This window comes from Oncorhynchus gorbuscha, unplaced genomic scaffold (genome assembly GCF_021184085.1).
Source record: "Oncorhynchus gorbuscha isolate QuinsamMale2020 ecotype Even-year unplaced genomic scaffold, OgorEven_v1.0 Un_scaffold_1344, whole genome shotgun sequence".
In the NCBI taxonomy this organism is placed as follows: domain Eukaryota; kingdom Metazoa; phylum Chordata; class Actinopteri; order Salmoniformes; family Salmonidae; genus Oncorhynchus; species Oncorhynchus gorbuscha.
In genome coordinates, this window is record NW_025746147.1 from 23,354 (window position 1) to 42,500 (window position 19,147).

The following is a 19,147-nucleotide window of genomic DNA, read 5'->3' on the forward strand; positions in this document are numbered from 1 at the left end:
ATCTAGCACACTCATCTAGCTATTCATTCAACTTAAAGACCTTTACATGATTGTAGCTAATTCAACCATTGTGCTCCATTGAAACACTCCCCTAACTAGTTTATACAGGTCAGCGACTCAGTGACAGAACAAATAGAGTAGCTGAGACGTGTCCATCTCCTTCCAACTCTCCTCCTCTGAAACGGTTGGGAGTAATATTCAAACAAACCCATGACATTATTTTATTACAAGCAAATGTTAGGATCCACGATATACCAGACTCACACATGACATACCAGACTCCTAGATGACATACCAGACTCCTAGATGACATACCAGACTCCTAGATGACATACCAGAATCCTAGATGACATACCAGACTCCTAGATGACATACCAGACTCCTAGATGACATACCAGACTCCTAGATGACATACCAGACTCCTAGATGACATACCAGACTCCTAGATGACATACCAGACTCCTAGATGACATACCAGACTCCTAGATGACATACCAGAGTCATGGGCTCCACCTTCTGATACACAGCTAGAATTCTCATTCTTACACAGAAGTGAGGAATATTCTCTGATTAAGGCAGTTGTAGTAAGTCTGGATCACATGCCAGTATATTGGACAACCACATGCATATTATCGGACACACTTACGGTATATAATGCAGTATAAAATATACACTGAGCTTACCAAATATTTGTTCTAGTACCGAGCTAAAAATCCTTCCTTTAAATCTGTCATCTACTGATTGAAGAGACATCAATAAGGGACCGTAGCTTTCACCTGATCAGTCAATGCCATGGAAATATGTTGTATACTCAGTGTATATTCATACCCAAGGCACAAGACAAAAGCTATTTTAAGAGTACTACAAGCACCTTCTCATCTCTTTAAAAGACAGTGTGCAAGTATTTCGTTAGACGTCATTAACCCTTTATACTGCTGTTCACTTGGTCCGCTCGTGGCCAAACTACATCAGCTCAGTTATATGTATTATCGCTTAACAATGTCTAAATGCATTTCACCCATCGTTTTTTCACCCTCCATGCTTTCATAGGTCATTGTCAGGCAGAATGAGGTTCTATATTGTTTGATTAAGACTCTGGACATCTGAAAAACAGCTCCACATGCAAAAGCCACGTGCACAAAAATAATCAATTAAAAAGTGAGAAAAGATTAACACGTTATACTGAGTACCGGAGGACGTCAAATACTAAAATAATGGAACAGACAGGATTTTGAGTCTAAATCTGACACGTTTATACAATTCCTTTGACTAATTTGGGCACTTGTTAAGGTTAATACAGGGTTCAGCGTTGCTCGTAGGGCTGCAAACCTCCAGTAACTTTCTTAAAATCCCAGGTTTCTAGAAACCCCCGAAATGGAAGATCCCCAGAATCAATAGGGAATAAGCAGGACATTCGGGAAAGTCAGGGAATGTTCCAGAGTTTCTGGGACTTTGGGAAAGCTACTGGACATGTTGTTGAGTGTCGCCCCCTTGGGACTCGGAGGTCTACTTGCGTCCGACAGTCTCAGCCAGTTTCTTCAGTCTCTTCTTCAGTTCCAGAGGAAACTTCTCATAACATTTCTTACACACAGGCTTCATGTCAAACTCCACAAACTTGTTCCTGTCAACAGAGGACAGGGGAGACACAGTCAGTATTTTTGTAATGCATTTTGGGCTCCATTGTGTATGAAATGAGCTTTACAAATAATATATATATATATATATATATTATTTTTTCTATTCTCATGAACAGCAGCACATGCAGGTTTCTATCCTTAGCAAGTTACACTACGATCACACAGGACAGAAATACAGTCAGATGTACTGAAGTGGAACCAACACTAAATATTTCATTTTTAAGGGAAATGACCTCCATATCATATTGTATGTGGAAGATGACACATTATACCTTCCATCACAATGAGTATGTCCCAAATTACACCCTGTTCCCTTTATAGTGCACTACGTTGGACCAGGGCCCACTGGGGTAGTGCACTACGTTGGACCAGGGCCCACTGGGGTAGTGCACTACGTTGGACCAGGGCCCACTGGGGGGTAGTGCCCACACTACGTTGGACCAGGGCCCACTGGGGTAGTGCACTACGTTGGACCAGGGCCCACTGGGGTAGTGCACTACGTTGGACCAGGGCCCACTGGGGTAGTGCACTACGTTGGACCAGGGCCCACTGGGGTAGTGCACTACGTTGGACCAGGGCCCACTGGGGTAGTGCACTACGTTGGACCAGGGCCCACTGGGGTAGTGCACTACGTTGGACCAGGGCCCACAGGGGTAGTGAACTACGTTGGACCAGGGCCCACAGGGGTAGTGAACTACGTTGGACCAGGGCCCACAGGGGTAGTGAACTACGTTGGACCAGGGCCCACAGGGGTAGTGAACTACGTTGGACCAGGGCCCACAGGGGTAGTGCACTACGTTGGACCAGGGCCCACAGGGGTACACTACGTTGGACCAGGGCCCACTGGGGTAGTGCACTACGTTGGACCAGGGCCCACAGGTTGTCATTTGGGACGCAATCCATTGTCACATAACAGGAGAACATGACAGAACAGATCATGGAAACTGGAGGAGAAAACATCAACAAAAAGGAAAGACAATAAGAGGAAAAGCTAAATGAAGATGACAGGAAGTGGAATTACTAACCCATGGATGGAAATGGAGGATAGTGAAGATGACAGGAAGTGGAATTACTAACCCATGGATGGAAATGGAGGATAGTGAAGATGACAGGAAGTGGAATTACTAACCCATGGATGGAAATGGAGGATAGTGAAGATGACAGGAAGTGGAATTACTAACCCATGGATGGAAATGGAGGATAGTGAAGATGACAGGAAGTGGAATTACTAACCCATGGATGGAAATGGAGGATAGTGAAGATGACAGGAAGTGGAATTACTAACCCATGGATGGAAATGGAGGATAGTGAAGATGACAGGAAGTGGAATTACTAACCCATGGATGGAAATGGAGGATAGTGAAGATGACAGGAAGTGGAATTACTAACCCATGGATGGAAATGGAGGATAGTGAAGATGACAGGAAGTGGAATTACTAACCCATGGATGGAAATGGAGGATAGTGAAGATGACAGGAAGTGGAATTACTAACCCATGGATGGAAATGGAGGATAGTGAAGATGACAGGAAGTGGAATTACTAACCCATGGATGGAAATGGAGGATAGTGAAGATGACAGGAAGTGGAATTACTAACCCATGGATGGAAATGGAGGATAGTGAAGATGACAGGAAGTGGAATTACTAACCCATGGATGGAAATGGAGGATAGTGAAGATGACAGGAAGTGGAATTACTAACCCATGGATGGAAATGGAGGATAGTGAAGATGAGGAAGTGGAATTACTAACCCATGGATGGAAATGGAGGATAGTGAAGATGACAGGAAGTGGAATTACTAACCCATGGATGGAAATGGAGGATAGTGAAGATAACAGGAAGTGGAATTACTAACCCATGGATGGAAATGGAGGATAGTGAAGATGACAGGAAGTGGAATTACTAACCCATGGATGGAAATGGAGGATAGTGAAGATGACAGGAAGTGGAATTACTAACCCATGGATGGAAATGGAGGATAGTGAAGATGACAGGAAGTGGAATTACTAACCCATGGATGGAAATGGAGGATAGTGAAGATGACAGGAAGTGGAATTACTAACCCATGGATGGAAATGGAGGATAGTGAAGATGACAGGAAGTGGAATTACTAACCCATGGATGGAAATGGAGGATAGTGAAGATGACAGGACGTGGAATTACTAACCCATGGATGGAAATGGAGGATAGTGAAGATGACAGGAAGTGGAATTACTAACCCATGGATGGAAATGAAAGGATAGTGAAGATGACAGGTAGTGGAATTACTAACCCATGGATGGAAATGGAGGATCGTGAAGATGACAGGTAGTGGAATTACTAACCCATGGATGGAAATGGAGGAGGATAGTGAAGATGACAGGAAGTGGAATTACTAACCCATGGATGGAAATGGAGGATAGTGAAGATGACAGGAAGTGGAATTACTAACCCATGGATGGAAATGGAGGATAGTGAAGATGACAGGAAGTGGAATTACTAACCCATGGATGGAAATTAGCGAGAGGAGGATAGTGAAGATGACAGGAAGTGGAATTACTAACCCATGGATGGAAATGGAGGATAGTGAAGATGACAGGTAGTGGAATTACTAACCCATGGATGGAAATGAGCGAGAGGAGGATAGTGAAGATGACAGGAAGTGGAATTACTAACCCATGGATGGAAATGGAGGATAGTGAAGATGACAGGAAGTGGAATTACTAACCCATGGATGGAAATGGAGGATAGTGAAGATGACAGGTAGTGGAATTACTAACCCATGGATGGAAATGAGCGAGAGGAGGATAGTGAAGATGACAGGAAGAGGACTGGAAAAGTCTACAGACAGATAACAGGTTTCTTTTTGCGGTCTTTTGAGGCGTCCCTCTCGCGTCGGGCCAGTCTGCGTTTCAGCTCCTCAGGCATCCGCTCGTAACAGTGCTTACATACAGGCTTCAGATCTACCTCTACAAACTTGTCTCTGTTACACCACAGGGAGAGAATAGAGAGAGAAGAGAAACCAGAGGGGGGGGGAGAAGAGAACCCAGAGGGGGGAGAGAAGAGAACCCAGAGGGGGAGAGAGAGAGAGAGAGAAGAGAACCCAGAGGGGGGAGAGAGAGAGAGAGAGAAGAGAACCCAGAGGGGGGAGAGAGAGAGAGAGAGAAGAGAACCCAGAGGGGGAGAGAGAGAGAGAGAGAGAGAGAAGAGAACCCAGAGGGGGGAGAGAGAGAGAGAGAGAGAGAAGAGAACCCAGAGGGGGGAGAGAGAGAGAAGAGAACCCAGAGGGGGAGAGAGAGAGAAGAGAACCCAGAGGGGGAGAGAGAGAGAGAGAAGAGAACCCAGAGGGGGAGAGAGAGAGAAGAGAACCCAGAGGGGGGAGAGAGAGAGAAGAGAACCCAGAGGGGGGAGAGAGAGAGAGGAGAACCCAGAGGGGGAGAGAGAGAGAGAAGAGAAACCAGAGGGGAGAGAGAGAGAGAGAGAGAAGAGAGAGGAGAGAGAGAGAGAGAGAAGCAGAGAGAGAGAGAAGAGAAACCAGAGGGGAGAAGAGAGAGAGAGAGAGCGAGAAGAGAAACCAGAGGGGGAGAGAGAGAGAGAAGAGAAACCAGAGGGAGAGAGAGAGAGAGAGAGAGAAACCAGAGGGGAGAGAGAGAAGAGAGAGAGAGAGAGAGAGAGAGAGAGAGAGAGAGAGAGAGAGAGAGAGAGAGAGAGAGAGAGAGAGAGAGAGAAGAGAAACCAGAGGGGAGAGAGAGAGAGAGAAGATAAACCAGAGGGGGAGAGAGAGAGAAGAGAAACCAGAGGTAGAGAGAGAGAAGAGAAACCAGAGGGAGAGAGAGAAGAGAAACCAGAGGGAGAGAGAGAAGAGAAAACAGAGGGAGAGAGAGAAGAGAAACCAGAGGGAGAGAGAGAAGAGAAAACAGAGGGAGAGAGAGAAGAGAAAACAGAGGGAGAGAGAGAGAAGAGAAACCAGAGGTAGAGAGAGAGAAGAGAAACCAGAGGGAGAGAGAGAAGAGAAACCAGAGGGAGAGAGAGAAGAGAAACCAGAGGGAGAGAGAGAAGAGAAACCAGAGGGAGAGAGAGAAGAGAAAACAGAGGGAGAGAGAGAGAAGAGAAACCAGAGGTAGAGAGAGAGAAGAGAAACCAGAGGGGAGAGAGAGAGAAGAGAAACCAGAGGGAGAGAGAGAAGAGAAACCAGAGGGAGAGAGAGAAGAGAAAACAGAGGATGGAAAAAGCACAGGGTGGAGAAGTAAGAAGACTAGAGCTAATAAGAGGAAAAAACAGATTGTGTCCAATAGAAGGTTAGAGAAAACACAGTACTTTATAGGGAATAGGGTGTCATTTGGGACACAGATTGAGAGGAAGGCAGGACAATGACAGACAGGAAGAGCTAAAGGGTTAGGAAAGAGCACAGTATAATACCGCTGATATATAATAACGTAATAATAACATACTTGAGGGTGAGCTTGGTGTTGCAGGTGGCGCAGGAGAAACAGTTCACACACCATGCTTTGTTCAGGGCTGAAACCACTACAGGAACAACAGAAAGTCCATTATGGCTTTAGATCGTTCCAAAACAATTCATTCAAAATGAAAACACAGTTGATGCTTACCGTCTCCTTCAATCACTCTGTTGCAGTGGTAGCACACATCACCAAAGAGCTGGAGGGTTGAGACACGGGCAGAGATGAGCATTTCATTCACCAAACATACACGACTTGATTTAACCATTATCAAACTTTACATTTCAGTCAGTGCAGCCAAACCAGAACAACATGCAATAACTGTGTTACTCAGCAACCCCTAACCCATGTGTTACTCAGCAACCCCTAACCCATGTGTTACTCAGCAACCCCTAACCCATGTGTTACTCAGCAACCCCTAACCCATGTGTTACTCAGCAACCCCTAACCCATGTGTTACTCAGCAACCCCTAACCCATGTGTTACTCAGCAACCCCTAACCCATGTGTTACTCAGCAACCCCTAACCCATGTGTTACTCAGCAACCCCTAACCCATGTGTTACTCAGCAACCCCTAACCCATGTGTTACTCAGCAACCCCTAACCCATGTGTTACTCAGCAACCCCTAACCCATGTGTTACTCAGCAACCCCTAACCCATGTGTTACTCAGCAACCCCTAACCCATGTGTTACTCAGCAACCCCTAACCCATGTGTTACTCAGCAACCCCTAACCCATGTGTTACTCAGCAACCCCTAACCCATGTGTTACTCAGCAACCCCTAACCCATGTGTTACTCAGCAACCCCTAACCCATGTGTTACTCAGCAACCCCTAACCCATGTGTTACTCAGCAACCCCTAACCCATGTGTTACTCAGCAACCCCTAACCCATGTGTTACTCAGCAACCCCTAACCCATGTGTTACTCAGCAACCCCTAACCCATGTGTTACTCAGCAACCCCTAACCCATGTGTTACTCAGCAACCCCTAACCCATGTGTTACTCAGCAACCCCTAACCCATGTGTTACTCAGCAACCCCTAACCCATGTGTTACTCAGCAACCCCTAACCCATGTGTTACTCAGCAACCCCTAACCCATGTGTTACTCAGCAACCCCTAACCCATGTGTTACTCAGCAACCCCTAACCCATGTGTTACTCAGCAACCCCTAACCCATGTGTTACTCAGCAACCCCTAACCCATGTGTTACTCAGCAACCCCTAACCCATGTGTTACTCAGCAACCCCTAACCCATGTGTTACTCAGCAACCCCTAACCCATGTGTTACTCAGCAACCCTAACCCATGTGTTACTCAGCAACCCCTAACCCATGTGTTACTCAGCAACCCCTAACCCATGTGTTACTCAGCAACCCCTAACCCATGTGTTACTCAGCAACCCCTAACCCATGTGTTACTCAGCAACCCCTAACCCATGTGTTACTCAGCAACCCCTAACCCATGTGTTACTCAGCAACCCCTAACCCATGTGTTACTCAGCAACCCCTAACCCATGTGTTACTCAGCAACCCCTAACCCATGTGTTACTCAGCAACCCCTAACCCATGTGTTACTCAGCAACCCCTAACCCATGTGTTACTCAGCAACCCCTAACCCATGTGTTACTCAGCAACCCCTAACCCATGTGTTACTCAGCAACCCCTAACCCATGTGTTACTCAGCAACCCCTAACCCATGTGTTACTCAGCAACCCCTAACCCATGTGTTACTCAGCAACCCCTAACCCATGTGTTACTCAGCAACCCCTAACCCATGTGTTACTCAGCAACCCCTAACCCATGTGTTACTCAGCAACCCCTAACCCATGTGTTACTCAGCAACCCCTAACCCATGTGTTACTCAGCAACCCCTAACCCATGTGTTACTCAGCAACCCCTAACCCATGTGTTACTCAGCAACCCCCTAACCCATGTGTTACTCAGCAACCCCTAACCCATGTGTTACTCAGCAACCCCTAACCCATGTGTTACTCAGCAACCCCTAACCCATGTGTTACTCAGCAACCCCTAACCCATGTGTTACTCAGCAACCCCTAACCCATGTGTTACTCAGCAACCCCTAACCCATGTGTTACTCAGCAACCCCTAACCCATGTGTTACTCAGCAACCCCTAACCCATGTGTTACTCAGCAACCCCTAACCCATGTGTTACTCAGCAACCCCTAACCCATGTGTTACTCAGCAACCCCTAACCCATGTGTTACTCAGCAACCCCTAACCCATGTGTTACTCAGCAACCCCTAACCCATGTGTTACTCAGCAACCCCTAACCCATGTGTTACTCAGCAACCCCTAACCCATGTGTTACTCAGCAACCCCTAACCCATGTGTTACTCAGCAACCCCTAACCCATGTGTTACTCAGCAACCCCTAACCCATGTGTTACTCAGCAACCCCTAACCCATGTGTTACTCAGCAACCCCTAACCCATGTGTTACTCAGCAACCCCTAACCCATGTGTTACTCAGCAACCCTAACCCATGTGTTACTCAGCAACCCCTAACCCATGTGTTACTCAGCAACCCCTAACCCATGTGTTACTCAGCAACCCCTAACCCATGTGTTACTCAGCAACCCCTAACCCATGTGTTACTCAGCAACCCCTAACCCATGTGTTACTCAGCAACCCCTAACCCATGTGTTACTCAGCAACCCCTAACCCATGTGTTACTCAGCAACCCCTAACCCATGTGTTACTCAGCAACCCCTAACCCATGTGTTACTCAGCAACCCCTAACCCATGTGTTACTCAGCAACCCCTAACCCATGTGTTACTCAGCAACCCCTAACCCATGTGTTACTCAGCAACCCCTAACCCATGTGTTACTCAGCAACCCCTAACCCATGTGTTACTCAGCAACCCCTAACCCATGTGTTACTCAGCAACCCCTAACCCATGTGTTACTCAGCAACCCCTAACCCATGTGTTACTCAGCAACCCCTAACCCATGTGTTACTCAGCAACCCCTAACCCATGTGTTACTCAGCAACCCCTAACCCATGTGTTACTCAGCAACCCCCCTAACCCATGTGTTACTCAGCAACCCCTAACCCATGTGTTACTCAGCAACCCCTAACCCATGTGTTACTCAGCAACCCCTAACCCATGTGTTACTCAGCAACCCCTAACCCATGTGTTACTCAGCAACCCCTAACCCATGTGTTACTCAGCAACCCCTAACCCATGTGTTACTCAGCAACCCCTAACCCATGTGTTACTCAGCAACCCCTAACCCATGTGTTACTCAGCAACCCCTAACCCATGTGTTACTCAGCAACCCCTAACCCATGTGTTACTCAGCAACCCCTAACCCATGTGTTACTCAGCAACCCCTAACCCATGTGTTACTCAGCAACCCCTAACCCATGTGTTACTCAGCAACCCCTAACCCATGTGTTACTCAGCAACCCCTAACCCATGTGTTACTCAGCAACCCCTAACCCATGTGTTACTCAGCAACCCCTAACCCATGTGTTACTCAGCAACCCCTAACCCATGTGTTACTCAGCAACCCCTAACCCATGTGTTACTCAGCAACCCCTAACCCATGTGTTACTCAGCAACCCCTAACCCATGTGTTACTCAGCAACCCCTAACCCATGTGTTACTCAGCAACCCCTAACCCATGTGTTACTCAGCAACCCCTAACCCATGTGTTACTCAGCAACCCCTAACCCATGTGTTACTCAGCAACCCCTCAGCAACCCCTAACCCATGTGTTACTCAGCAACCCCTAACCCATGTGTTACTCAGCAACCCCTAACCCATGTGTTACTCAGCAACCCCTAACCCATGTGTTACTCAGCAACCCCTAACCCATGTGTTACTCAGCAACCCCTAACCCATGTGTTACTCAGCAACCCCTAACCCATGTGTTACTCAGCAACCCCTAACCCATGTGTTACTCAGCAACCCCTAACCCATGTGTTACTCAGCAACCCAACCCCTAACCCATGTGTTACTCAGCAACCCCTAACCCATGTGTTACTCAGCAACCCCTAACCCATGTGTTACTCAGCAACCCCTAACCCATGTGTTACTCAGCAACCCCTAACCCATGAACGTTTGTGGACATAGCCCCATGGGACCTGTCAAACATAGTGCATTACATAGGGAATAGGGTACCATTTACCTGGTTGTAGTGGGTCTCACAGTCAGATTATAGCTTTATTACCTGGTTGTAGTGGGTCTCACAGTCAGATCATAGCTTTATTACCTGGTTGTAGTGGGTCTCAGTCAGATCATAGCTTTATTACCTGGTTGTAGTGGGTCTCACAGTCAGATCATAGCTTTATTACCTGGTTGTAGTGGGTCTCACAGTCAGATCATAGCTTTATTACCTGGTTGTAGTGAGTCTCACAGTCAGATCATAGCTTTATTACCTGGTTGTAGTGGGTCTCACAGTCAGATCATAGCTTTATTACCTGGTTGTAGTGGGTCTCACAGTCAGATCATAGCTTTATTACCTGGTTGTAGTGGGTCTCAGTCAGATCATAGCTTTATTACCTGGTTGTAGTGAGTCTCACAGTCAGATCATAGCTTTATTACCTGGTTGTAGTGGGTCTACCTGGTTGTAGTGGGTCTCAGTTAGATCATAGCTGTATTACCTGGTTGTAGTGGGTCTCACAGTAGGCCAGACCCTTCCTCTCATAGTGGCGGTGTCCAAGGAACGGCTTCTCACACTTAGCACACACAAAATGCTGCAAACACAGGCAACATCACATGTTAGCATGGCTAACTGTAGTACCAGGCAACATCACATGTTAGCATGGCTAATGGCTAACTGTAGTACCAGGCAACAACACATGTTAGCATGGCTAATGGCTAACATTAGTCACAGGGAAGTAGCATCCCAAGTTAGCATGGCTAATAGCTAACTCTCGTCACAGGCAGACACCACTACACAGGCGTTAGCATATTGCTAACTCTACTCACAGGCACAAGCAGTTAAGTTAGCTAACTTTGGCTAACTCTAGTCAGCTGCCATCGGGGCACGTATTCACAAAGAGTATCAGTGTAGGAGTGCTGATCTAGGATCAGGTGATCTACCTGTACATATGTTATTCATTATGATCTTAAAGGAAGTCGCTCTGGATAAGAGCGTCTGCTAAATGACTTAAATGTAATGTAAATGTAAAGGTCATGAACAGTCCAAAATTTTTTTTTTTTCATAAAACTGGATGATATTTGAATGAAACCAGGTTAAAGTATGAAAAATGACCATTGCTCTTACATTGATAAAGTCATAAAGCTACTGGTCCCCCATGTCAAACACTTGGATTCATTGTTAAGGGGTTAGGGTGACATCACCCTAACTCATTTTAATACACCAATGGTAACATGATATTCTCTTACCTAATTTAAATAAGTACCGCTTTGTAATCAACATCGGAGAGAAGGCGTGTTTGTGGAGGGGTGTGGTTTATACAGCTACTCTACTGGTGCCAAAATTTGACTGTAGGATGTCATCAAATATAATTAAAAGTTTACACTATTCATCTATGGTAAAGACACTTATGTCCCCTTTCATCTGTCTGGTGTTATCTAGTTACTGGTTAGCTGGGTCTTCATCTGTGTCTGGTGTTATCTAGTTACTGGTTAGCTGGGTCTTCATCTGTGTCTGGTGCTAGCTGGGTCTTCATCTGTGTCTGGTGTTATCTAGTTACTGGTTAGCTAGGTCTTCATCTGTGTCTGGTGTTATCTAGTTACTGGTTAGCTAGGTCTTCATCTGTGTCTGGTGTTATCTAGTTACTGGTTAGCTGGGTCTTCATCTGTGTCTGGTGTTAGCTGGGTCTTCATCTGTGTCTAGTGTTAGCTAGTTACTGGTTAGCTGGGTCTTCATCTGTGTCTGGTGTTAGCTGGGTCTTCATCTGTGTCTGGTGTTATCTAGTTACTGGTTAGCTAGGTCTTCATCTGTGTCTGGTGTTAGCTATGTCTTCATCTGTGTCTGGTGTTATCTAGTTACTGGTTAGCTAGGTCTTCATTGTGTCTGGTGTTATCTAGTTACTGGTTAGCTAGGTCTTCATCTGTGTCTGGTGTTATCTAGTTACTGGTTAGCTAGGTCTTCATCGGTGTCTGGTGTTAGCTAGGTCTTCATCTGTGTCTGGTGTTATCTAGTTACTGGTTAGCTAGGTCTTCATTGTGTCTGGTGTTATCTAGTTACTGGTTAGCTAGGTCTTCATCTGTGTCTGGTGTTATCTAGTTACTGGTTAGCTAGGTCTTCATCTGTGTCTGGTGTTACCTGGGTCTTCATCTGTGTCTGGTGTTAGCTAGTTACTGGTTAGCTGGGTCTTCATCTGTGTCTGGTGTTAGCTAGGTCTTCATCTGTGTCTGGTGTTAGCTAGTTACTGGTTAGCTAGGTCTTCATCTGTGTCTGGTGTTATCTAGTTACTGGTTAGCTGGGTCTTCATCTGTGTCTGGTGTTAGCTAGTTACTGGTTAGCTAGGTCTTCATCTGTGTCTGGTGTTATCTAGTTACTGGTTAGCTGGGTCTTCATCTGTGTCTGGTGTTAGCTGGGTCTTCATCTGTGTCTGGTGTTAGCTAGTTACTGGTTAGCTGGGTCTTCATCTGTGTCTGGTGTTAGCTAGTTACTGGTTAGCTAGGTCTTCATCTGTGTCTGGTGTTATCTAGTTACTGGTTAGCTGGGTCTTCATCTGTGTCTGGTGTTAGCTGGGTCTTCATCTGTGTCTGGTGTTTTCTAGTTACTGGTTAGCTGGGTCTTCATCTGTGTCTGGTGTTTTCTAGTTATTGGTTAGCTGAGTCTTCATCTGTATCTGGTGTTAGCTAGGTCTTCATCTGTGTCTGGTGTTAGCTAGTTACTGGTTAGCTGGGTCTTCATCCGTGTCTGGTGTTAGCTGGGTCTTCATCTGTGTCTGGTGTTTTCTAGTTACTGGTTAGCTGGGTCTTCATCTGTGTCTGGTGTTATCTAGTTACTGGTTAGCTGGGTCTTCATCTGTGTCTGGTGCTAGCTGGGTCTTCATCTGTGTCTGGTGTTAGCTAGTTACTGGTTAGCTGGGTCTTCATCTGTGTCTGGTGTTATCTAGTTACTGGTTAGCTAGGTCTTCATTGTGTCTGGTGTTATCTAGGTCTTCATCTGTGTCTGGTGTTAGCTAGGTCTTCATCTGTGTCTGGTGTTATCTAGTTACTGGTTAGCTAGGTCTTCATCTGTGTCTGGTGTTAGCTAGGTCTTCATCTGTGTCTGGTGTTAGCTAGGTCTTCATCTGTGTCTGGTGTTATCTAGTTACTGGTTAGCTAGGTCTTCATTGTGTCTGGTGTTATCTAGTTACTGGTTAGCTAGGTCTTCATCTGTGTCTGGTGTTATCTAGTTACTGGTTAGCTAGGTCTTCATCTGTGTCTGGTGTTACCTGGGTCTTCATCTGTGTCTGGTGTTATCTAGTTACTGGTTAGCTAGGTCTTCATTGTGTCTGGTGTTATCTAGTTACTGGTTAGCTAGGTCTTCATCTGTGTCTGGTGTTATCTAGTTACTGGTTAGCTAGGTCTTCATCTGTGTCTGGTGTTAGCTAGGTCTTCATCTGTGTCTGGTGTTATCTAGTTACTGGTTAGCTAGGTCTTCATTGTGTCTGGTGTTATCTAGTTACTGGTTAGCTAGGTCTTCATCTGTGTCTGGTGTTACCTGGGTCTTCATCTGTGTCTGGTGTTAGCTAGTTACTGGTTAGCTGGGTCTTCATCTGTGTCTGGTGTTATCTAGTTACTGGTTAGCTAGGTCTTCATCTGTGTCTGGTGTTAGCTAGGTCTTCATCTGTGTCTGGTGTTAGCTAGTTACTGGTTAGCTAGGTCTTCATCGGTGTCTGGTGTTATCTAGTTACTGGTTAGCTGGGTCTTCATCTGTGTCTGGTGTTAGCTAGTTACTGGTTAGCTAGGTCTTCATCTGTGTCTGGTGTTATCTAGTTACTGGTTAGCTGGGTCTTCATCTGTGTCTGGTGTTAGCTGGGTCTTCATCTGTGTCTGGTGTTAGCTAGTTACTGGTTAGCTGAGTCTTCATCTGTGTCTGGTGTTAGCTAGTTACTGGTTAGCTAGGTCTTCATCTGTGTCTGGTGTTATCTAGTTATTGGTTAGCTGAGTCTTCATCTGTGTCTGGTGTTAGCTGGGTCTTCATCTGTGTCTGGTGTTTTCTAGTTACTGGTTAGCTGGGTCTTCATCTGTGTCTGGTGTTAGCTAGGTCTTCATCTGTGTCTGGTGTTAGCTAGTTACTGGTTAGCTGGGTCTTCATCTGTATCTGGTGTTAGCTAGGTCTTCATCTGTGTCTGGTGTTAGCTAGTTACTGGTTAGCTGGGTCTTCATCTGTGTCTGGTGTTAGCTGGGTCTTCATCTGTGTCTGGTGTTTTCTAGTTACTGGTTAGCTGGGTCTTCATCTGTGTCTGGTGTTAGCTAGGTCTTCATCTGTGTCTGGTGTTAGCTAGTTACTGGTTAGCTGGGTCTTCATCTGTGTCTGGTGTTAGCTAGTTACTGGTTAGCTGGGTCTTCATCTGTGTCTGGTGTTAGCTAGTTACTGGTTAGCTAGGTCTTCATCTGTGTCTGGTGTTTTCTAGTTATTGGTTAGCTGGGTCTTCATCTGTGTCTGGTGTTTTCTAGTTACTGGTTAGCTAGGTCTTCATCTGTGTCTGGTGTTAGCTGGGTCTTCATCTGTGTCTGGTGTTAGCTAGGTCTTCATCTGTGTCAGGTGTTATCTAGTTACTGGTTAGCTAGGTCTTCATCTGTGTCTGGTGTTATCTAGTTATTGGTTAGCTAGGTCTTCATTGTGTCTGGTGTTAGCTAGGTCTTCATCTGTGTCTGGTGTTATCTAGTTACTGGTTAGCTAGGTCTTCATCTGTGTCTGGTGTTATCTAGTTACTGGTTAGCTAGGTCTTCATTGTGTCTGGTGTTAGCTAGGTCTTCATCTGTGTCAGGTGTTATCTAGTTACTGGTTAGCTAGGTCTTCATCTGTGTCTGGTGTTATCTAGTTACTGGTTAGCTAGGTCTTCATCTGTGTCTGGTGTTATCTAGTTACTGGTTAGCTAGGTCTTCATTGTGTCTGGTGTTAGCTAGGTCTTCATCTGTGTCAGGTGTTATCTAGTTACTGGTTAGCTAGGTCTTCATCTGTGTCTGGTGTTATCTAGTTACTGGTTAGCTAGGTCTTCATCTGTGTCTGGTGTTATCTAGTTACTGGTTAGCTAGGTCTTCATTGTGTCTGGTGTTAGCTAGGTCTTCATCTGTGTCAGGTGTTATCTAGTTACTGGTTAGCTAGGTCTTCATCTGTGTCTGGTGTTATCTAGTTATTGGTTAGCTAGGTCTTCATCTGTGTCTGGTGTTATCTAGTTATTGGTTAGCTAGGTCTTCATTGTGTCTGGTGTTAGCTAGGTCTTCATCTGTGTCTGGTGTTATCTAGTTACTGGTTAGCTAGGTCTTCATCTGTGTCTGGTGTTATCTAGTTACTGGTTAGCTAGGTCTTCATTGTGTCTGGTGTTAGCTAGGTCTTCATCTGTGTCAGGTGTTATCTAGTTACTGGTTAGCTAGGTCTTCATCTGTGTCTGGTGTTATCTAGTTATTGGTTAGCTAGGTCTTCATCTGTGTCTGGTGTTATCTAGTTATTGGTTAGCTAGGTCTTCATTGTGTCTGGTGTTAGCTAGGTCTTCATCTGTGTCTGGTGTTATCTAGTTACTGGTTAGCTAGGTCTTCATCTGTGTCTGGTGTTATCTAGTTACTGGTTAGCTAGGTCTTCATCTGTGTCTGGTGTTAGCTGGGTCTTCATCTGTGTCTGGTGTTAGCTAGTTACTGGTTAGCTAGGTCTTCATCTGTGTCTGGTGTTTTCTAGTTACTGGTTAGCTGGGTCTTCATCTGTGTCTGGTGTTTTCTAGTTACTGGTTAGCTGGGTCTTCATCTGTGTCTGGTGTTAGCTAGTTACTGGTTAGCTAGGTCTTCATCTGTGTCTGGTGTTTTCTAGTTACTGGTTAGCTAGGTCTTCATTGTGTCTGGTGTTAGCTAGGTCTTCATCTGTGTCTGGTGTTAGCTAGGTCTTCATCTGTGTCTGGTGTTTTCTAGTTACTGGTTAGCTAGGTCTTCATTGTGTCTGGTGTTAGCTAGTTACTGGTTAGCTAGGTCTTCATCTGTGTCTGGTGTTATCTAGTTACTGGTTAGCTGGGTCTTCATCTGTGTCTGGTGTTAGCTAGTTACTGGTTAGCTAGGTCTTCATCTGTGTCTGGTGTTATCTAGTTACTGGTTAGCTGGGTCTTCATCTGTGTCTGGTGTTTTCTAGTTACTGGTTAGCTGGGTCTTCATCTGTGTCTGGTGTTATCTAGTTATTGGTTAGCTGGGTCTTCATCTGTGTCTGGTGTTAGCTGAGTCTTCATCTGTGTCTGGTGTTAGCTAGTTACTGGTTAGCTGGGTCTTCATCTGTGTCTGGTGTTAGCTAGTTACTGGTTAGCTGGGTCTTCATCTGTGTCTGGTGTTAGCTAGGTCTTCATCTGTGTCTGGTGTTAGCTAGTTACTGGTTAGCTGGGTCTTCATCTGTGTCTGGTGTTAGCTAGGTCTTCATCTGTGTCTGGTGTTTTCTAGTTACTGGTTAGCTGGGTCTTCATCTGTGTCTGGTGTTATCTAGTTATTGGTTAGCTGGGTCTTCATCTGTGTCTGGTGTTAGCTGAGTCTTCATCTGTGTCTGGTGTTAGCTAGTTACTGGTTAGCTGGGTCTTCATCTGTGTCTGGTGTTAGCTAGTTACTGGTTAGCTGGGTCTTCATCTGTGTCTGGTGTTAGCTAGGTCTTCATCTGTGTCTGGTGTTAGCTAGTTACTGGTTAGCTGGGTCTTCATCTGTGTCTGGTGTTAGCTAGGTCTTCATCTGTGTCTGGTGTTATCTAGTTATTGGTTAGCTAGGTCTTCATCTGTGTCTGGTGTTATCTAGTTATTGGTTAGCTGGGTCTTCATCTGTGTCTGGTGTTAAGCTAGGTCTTCATCTGTGTCTGGTGTTAGCTAGTTACTAGGTCTTCAGCCAGCATGAAATGGGGTTGTTAGAAACTCAGACGCCATTGTCATGTGAACCACATAACAGACATTCCAAATGGGAGAGTTTTTAAAAATGATATTGATGCAATTTCAATGTTTGAGTTGCGTTGTTTATCACCACATTTGCTTGAGATGATTTTACTGCAACACTGTATCCAAGTTGTTTGACGTCGGGGTTTCAGAGAGCTGTCAGTCAAGAAGCGCTCACAAGAATAAGTTCCCCACTCAGCCTGTCTTTTCAAACTTCCTGGTAGTTAGAGAGAGAGTACTTTTCCCTCACATTGAGCATTTCTATCCAAAACAAATATTATGGGTGATATTTTAGTCACTCAAAATGCTATTTTACATGGGAATCAGAATGACTGTTTGGGAACTTTAAAGACTAAGCTAACCCTATATCAGCCCTACCCTGAGAGCTTTATGAATACAACTGGCCAAAGTAACTCAACGGGGCTTGGTCAGAAAGATGCATGACACACACAGCAGTCATTCAGGACAGGCAGCTGAACAGTGGCCTCTAGTGGAGAGAATGTCAACTGCAGGCAGGCCAGGCACTGTAGACTACTTGTCGTGTATTCATCAGTACTGTAAAGTTGTGAGTGATTGTGCATGTGTTTAGACACCCACACCCATGTATTTCTGGGTAAGAAGAACTTATCTGTGAATATGGTAACGGTGTGCCTCTTGTTTCTATTGACATATGACAGGTGTTTGTGGCTGAAGAGTGTCGTTGTGTAGCTAGCTATGCAATGTTTCCTGTAGTGCAGTTTATATGTGCGGGAGGAGAAAGACCTCCTTTCTCCTTGTATGTGTCCCAAATGGCACCCTATTCCCTACATAGGGCCCTAACTCTGACCAGAACACTATGGGCTCTGGTTAAAACTTAGTACACTACATAGGGACTACTGCCATTTGGGACATAACACCTTCTCACCATGTTAAAGTGCCACTCGCAGTAGGCATAGCCCTTACATTCATAGTAGGGATGGCCCTGGAACGATCGCTCACATACACTACACCCAAAGTGCTGGGAGAGGAGGAGGGGGGAGGGAGAAGGATAAGGAGGGGGGGGGAGGATAAGGGAGGGGGAGGAGGATAAGGGAGGGGGAGGAGGATAAGGGAGGGGGAGGAGGATAAGGGGGGGGGGGAGGAGTATAAGGGAGGGATAAAAGAAGCCACAAAGATGAGGATGTAGAGAAGAATAAAGGAATGTGTTGGAAGGAAAAGAAAGGTGTCACAGGATGGAGAGCAGATAGAGTTACTCACAGTCCAATCAAACATACGCTCTCTGAACACAAAGGAAATTATACAAATGTAACATATAATTTCTTTGTAAAAGCTTACTCAACAAACATCTGACTAACCCGTTACATTTGAGTCCAAATATGTGTAAAATACCACTAGATCCCATCATGTCATTTGGGAGCACACACCTCGACGTGCCACTGCTTGCCCATGGCGTTGACCACGCGTCCCTCGATGGGCCTCCTGCAGGCGCCACAGATCGGCACCCCCATCTTATCATGGCAGGGCAGACAGTACAGCTCCCCCTTCAGCTCCCTGGCATCTGCTGTCAGCTCCTTACTACAGGGAGAGGGACAAACATTACTACAGCTCCTTACTACAGGGAGAGGAGAGGGACAAACATTACTACAGCTCCTTACTACAGGGAGAGGAGAGGGACAAACATTACTACAGCTCCTTACTACAGGGAGAGGAGAGGGACAAACATTACTACAGCTCCTTACTACAGGGAGAGGAGAGGGACAAACATTACTACAGCTCCTTACTACAGAGAGAGGAGAGGGACAAACATTACTACAGCGAGAGGGGAGGGACAAACATTATATTACACAAAACACACACAAACAGTGGTTTTGAAGCAGGGTAAATGGTAAGATCTTAAACAGTCTTGCTTTCATTAGTTCCAAATACTGACTGAACCACATAATGGAATCAGGAGCACATTATGTCAGATATCAGGAGGGAGGACAAACGTACTGACCCACAGTTGTTGCAGTTGAAGTGGTCGGGGTGGTAGGGGTTCTTAAA

General features: G+C 45.7%; 1 pseudogene; it reads right to left on the reverse strand.

Annotated features, from left to right (window-relative positions):
- Positions 1 to 207: 207 nt before the first annotated feature.
- The window catches only part of LOC124022333, a 27,722-nt pseudogene continuing 8,782 nt past the window's right edge, over positions 208 to 19,147 (reverse strand).